A 6,117-nucleotide genomic window follows, 5' to 3' on the forward strand; every position below is an offset into this window, starting at 1 on the left:
CTATCATTCTGAAGTTTCCATGATCATACCCTGGAAGGCCTTCTCAGTGGCCTCTCCATGGAACTTCTTCCTATCCTTCTCTGCCCTCCTTGTGTTGTTCGTTGTTGTGTGTCTTCAAGTCATTCCTGGCATATGGTGACCCTTTCACAAGGTTTTTTTGGTGAGATTTGTTAAAAGAGGATTGCTCTTCTCTAAGGCTGAAAGGGCATGACTTGCCCAAGGTCACCTAGTGGGTTTCCATGGCTGAATGGGGTTCAAACTCTGGTCTCCCAGAGTCCTAGTCCAACATTCAAGGTGCTACTTCTGCCAGCAAGTAAAGATTTTAAATTGAAACAAACAAAAACAAGGCAGTAGTCTTAATTCAGCATACCCTTCATGTAGTGTAAATATCTGGATGCAGATAGAGCCATATATTCTCCCACCTGACGTACTCTGAAGGCCCTAAGGCTGTCCCATATTGCCATTCCAGGCTTCATGGCAAGCAGGCAAGACTAGAAGAGTATTTGGTTATGTGCCCTGTAGCCAGATGCACAATTATTACAGCAATGGTGAGATCCCTGGAATACCCTGACGATCTCAGTGCATGCATACAGATTTATGTATCTCTAACTGAAATTCTGAGTATTGAGTGGTTTGGTCTTGTTAATGTGCACTGTATCTTTTATCTTTATAAAAGCCCTGGTGGCACAGTGGTTAAAGGCCTGTACTGCAGCCATTCACTCACAAACCATAAGGTTGCGAGTTCAATACCAGCGAAAGGGCTCAAGTTTGACTCAGGCTTGCATCCTTCCGAGGTCGCTAAAATGAGTACCCAGATTGTTGGAGGCAATTAGCTTACAGTTGTAAACCGCTTAGACACTGTTAGTTCAGTATGAAGTGGTATATAAATGAAGCTGTTTGTTATGTCTATCAATGATTGAATACTGTTCTAAACTGGTGATGTTTCAATATGAGAGTTTATTTAATTTTTTAAAAAAAACTTTATTATCAGATTTTTGGTTGTATTTCATTTTAACCTTGCTGCAATATCCTATATCAGGAGAAATATGAGATATAAATTAAATAATGAAGTGTAATAAATAATACACTACCACCACCATCCAAGATTCCTGACTGAATGAGGTTGGCCCCAAGAAATTGAGCTGTTTGCTGCTTCTTCCTGGGACTAGGTGCCTGATCAAACCCAGTCAAACAGCTGCCACCCATCTAGCATGAACATTTGGGAAACCCATATAATGTAAAATATGCATGAGGAAACTTTTGTCTTCTGCATACCCAGGACTCCAGTTCCCATGAATCCCACAAAGTATGGCCAACAGTAAAGGACTGTGGGATCTGCTGTAATCCAAGACATCAGGAAGGATAAGGACTACTAATCTTAGCATTCAACACTGAGTTTACAGAGTAATACTTGAAAAAGAAGGCCTTCTTACAGATGGGTTCAGAATACAATGAGGTGAGCACTTCCCTTTGCTAGAGTCCCCCACACACAAGGCTATATGAGAAGTGAATAGCCTTGATGATTTTACAATGCTGTTCTTCTCATTTTTTGTAACATGAAGTCATGAATTTTCATCTTAATATTTCCAAGGGCTAAAAAGAACTAGCAGGCTTAATGATGAGGCAGAAATATGGTTGAATTTAGTGAGAGGATTTGGTGGAAGATTCTTCAGGGGCTCATAAAAATGCAAAGAAGGGATCTAAGCAGAATAAGATTATACTGCAACACCATTTGAATCAAACGAATATTTCAACTGATACCTACCATAAACTCTCATGGCTGTCTGGCCAGCTTCCAGAGATAGCCAGGGCTGATGTCAGGGGGCTCAACTGGCTTACCTTTTTTCTTTCTTTCTCTGTAATAACATTATTTGTCAATTGTTTTTTACATCCATTTAAAAATTGAATATCAAATAATATAATAAAGATACACAAAATTCTATTTTAGGAACACACACACATGTTTAGTAAGTCCCTTGCTGTGAGAGAAAGTGGGACTGAAATCCAAGTGAGAGAAAGAGAGTCACAAGTGAGCAAAATAGGAGGAAGAAAAGGAGTGGACAGGTGAGTCGCATCAAAGTAAACCACTTGTAAAATGCAAGACCTCCAATGACAGTCACAATGTCAGGAAATAGATCCAGAGGTGATCAGCCCACTGGGGCCTCAGCTCTGTGGAGAACGATGAAGACAGTTCTCTGCCTCCAAGATCAGCTTCTGGAGATCTCCTGGCTGGTCTGGATTGGCCACCAAAGAGCACATAATATTGAAATGGGGCTGCTTCTTTGTGTGGGTCAAACAGTAAAGTAAGGCAGATAGTCTTGGTGTGAGGGAGATGTTTGGAGATAGGACTAAACTGTATGATTTTTCCCCCTCCATGCAAAAACATGAAGTATTTTGAGAAATCCAGCAAGCTACCAGTCTCATCTCCAAGTCTGAGACCAAACCAACTCTAAAAAGCCCTGGGGATAGCTACAGCCTTAAGTACAAGTCCATGAGAACTATCAGGAAGACATGGAGAAGACTTGTAACTATTACAATGAACAGTAATGTTCATCTGAGTGATTCAACGTCTGTAGGCATTATGTTACAACACAAAAGTTGGGAAAGTTAGCTTGCAGTGTTGGGGTTAGCTATGTTTCCTGGGCACCAACCAGTTCAGATCCCCCCTCCCAATATACATCCACAACATGATGGTGTGGGGGAATATGTATGCGAGGCAGAAAGTCAACTGACACACCTTCTCCATCACCAAAAATCTATTCTGATAAATATTACATCTTTTGGTTTTCCTCCCTGTGTAGAAATGTCTGTGTATTTATGATTTGTATTTAATAGACAAATATAAAGCAGTAGAACTTGAAGGTGCACACACCAACACACACACACACACGGTATCCTAATCTAATACAAATAAAGATCTAAAATCACAGCAGTACAAAAACATGATAAACATACAGATTTTAAAAAAAACAAGAAGCTAAAAATAAAACTATGAAATAAAAGTGGCATTAAATCCCCTGCTCCCAGTCTCTCTAATAATTATGAATAGATCTTCTCAGAGTGTAATGATGCAAATGCATGTCCGGTGAAACCTGGAAAAACAAACTTATCAAAATAAACAGCTTTCATTCAGGCCAAATTTCAACAGTGTTAAAGTTTCTCGTGTGTTGGGGGGGGGGGGGGGAGGAGGAGGAGGAAGGAAAGACATAATTGCAGCCTAAAAGCAATAATATGAATTCAACTTTTAATATATTCTAATTAGTATAGCCACATGTTCTACTCTGGAGAAGATGATCCTCTGGTTCAAAGCAACCTTTATCTGAAGGGCTCTTCAGTCTCAATCTGGCTGAAAGATAATGAAGTGAGGAGAGCATTTTGAGGACCTTCTTGGTGGGATTAATATGATTATTTTTAAATGACACTCAGGAAACTCACAGTCTACTGGCTCCATGTATTCCTAGAGGCCATCTGTATGAACATTTTCAGGCAAAGAAGTTGCCGTGTGCTTCTTGTCTCCCCTAGCCCCATATGGCCACAAAGAATTTGGGGAGGAGGGCCTGCAGAGATAGGTCTGTTATCACAGTATCTGTAACTTTTTTCTCTGCTGCAGCACCTTCTCCTCCTTTTCCAACCAAGGCCCTTTCACAACACACAATTATAGCACCATGATTCCACTTTAACTGACATGGCAGCATTCTACAGAATCCAAGGGTTATAGTTTAGGGAGACATTAAAATTCTCTGGCTGAGAATTCAAAATCTCCCTCTTTATACTGCAAATCCCAGGATTCCATAGCTTGTTGCCCTTGCAGTTAAAGTGGAATATAGCACACTAATTGCCTAGTGTGAAAGGGCTTCAGCACAGTTATATCAGCTAACACAGTGGTAATAGCCATGCTAGTAGTATAACTGAGTCTCCAGCCCTAGATGTTTGGAACTCATGGGAGAAAAAAGGAGGCAAGTGATATATAGTATAGGTCAAGGATAGACTGACTCATGATACCAAAGAGAGCAACAGAATTAAATCCTGTTTGTTAAGTAATGTCTAGAATTTCGAATAAGGCAATTTTGAATTAGGTGGTGGATCTGACAACTTGATGAAAATCTTGACATACAAGAGTCACAGATGCTCAAACTGTATCTTTTATAACAGCCTTCCCCAAATTAATATGACACAAATGCATAGCACTAAAACTCTCATCATCCCCACCAACACTGCCAATGACTGTACTAGCTATGAATGACTGAAGTTGTAGTTCAGTACATTTATATGATACCAAGTTGAAGAAAGCTGTTCCAGAATTAGGTTTTAATTCCAAATACCCTCATTACCATTCTGCTGATTGTTAGCTAGATGGATGCATTGTCATTACACTTTTCTTCCCCCCCCCTTTTTTTTTTTTTTTTTTTTTTTTTGCTAAAATGTAATTTAGCCCAAGGCATGTTAACAGATTGCTCATATAAATATGAAAAATCAGTAGAATATAGATAGGGAAGTATAAATATTCAATTTCAGAACTTTCTCTCTCCTCCCTCACTGGCCTGTAATCCATTTAAACTATGCAAAACTGAGCTTAATCTCAAATGTTCTCAAAGGGCGTGAGAGGGTGAAAAGTGGCCTAGGGCAAAAATCTAGTTGCCTTGTCCCAGTAGGCAATAAGATCTCATTATTTCAGTGTTACAAGTAATAAAATGCAGAGCTGTGCATGCTGAACTTCACAGGCACATGGGAATGTAATATAATATCCACTATTTTATATTTCTGAAATACGTGTGTGTGTGTGTGTGTGTGTGTGTGTGAGAGAGAGAGAGAGAGAGAGAGAGTGTGAATGAGTGTGTGAAAAGAAGACATTGTAGCCAAAAACTCTCTTCCTCTTTCACATTCTCTTGTCTCCCATTCTTTTTCTCAAATAAAAATGAAAAATAATTTTTGCTTAGCAGATATTGCTGCAAAAAGAAATGAGCAAGCTAATGAGTACATACATCCACGGATTTAACAGAAAGTTAGCAAGTCAATTTCTGTAAAAGCCCCCCTGATTCAATGGTTATACTCTAGCTGGGACTAGGAACTGGATTAAGGCGGGGGGCAAGGGGAGAAAGTGTACACATTCTTGAAGAAGGGGGTTAGATGACCAATTCTAGGATCCTCAGCAGAAAATTGAAGGTGTAAATCATTCCTGCTGGGGGAAAGTCCCTGACTTTGTTAGATATTTCGTATCAAACGTCGGTTTCCATCTTGGAGTGCTGTATGGGGATAGGAAATTTTCTCAGTTTCATTTTCTTTTGCCTCTGAATTTTTAAAACCTCTAGGCTGATATCCTGCATTGACAAATATAGCTACAGTGATGGAGCTCTGCAATTTTAACTATGCCCCATGATCCAACTGCCCCAACCCACTATAGAAGGCATTTCGTGGCACTTGAGAGTGGGGTGTTGAACAATTATCTTGCCAGTAAGGCATGGTATGCAAAGCAGCAAAGGGTCCTGTTGCAACTTCATTTTATACCTTGCCTTGCTGACAGGAGAGAACTGGAAGCATTCTGCTCTCCCGCAGATTTAAACACCTTCACCTCATGCAGCTGTTTGGCTTCTAAGGTCATTCAATGATGCCATGATTATAAATATGAATTGCAATATTTACAATGTTGTAAGTCTGGCATGCCATTGCAAATGTTGAACAGGTTGCAGCCCTAGTTCCCCCCCCCCCCCCCGCCAATATGTTAGTTGTAGATTTTGTCCTTTCTTGAAAAGGAATCTGAAACACAGGGCCTGTACAGACAGGCCAAAATAAAGCTGCTTCGGTTCACTTTGGAGATATGCTGTTTAAATGACATACACATCTTAAGAGGCCAGAAACTGCGTTCCAGCCCTTAGGATGCATACATCATTTAAACAGCATATCTCTAAAGTGATGCGAAGCAGCTTTATTTTGGCCTGTATGTATGGGCTCTAGCTTTTCATCCATATGATCTGCCCCTTAGTAACCCATATGATCTGCCAAATTCAACAGGGAGAACCATGCTGTACCTGAAGTATACATGTTATTAATGAAGAGGCTTTCAGGAAAAGAGGGGGGAAAGAGTTTGGGCCTCTACAGATGGGCGACTTGTTGGGACAA

Source organism: Sceloporus occidentalis, unplaced genomic scaffold (genome assembly GCF_023333645.1).
Source record: "Sceloporus occidentalis isolate IW3139 unplaced genomic scaffold, rSceOcc1.0.p SCAF_7, whole genome shotgun sequence".
In the NCBI taxonomy this organism is placed as follows: Eukaryota; Metazoa; Chordata; class Lepidosauria; order Squamata; family Phrynosomatidae; genus Sceloporus; species Sceloporus occidentalis.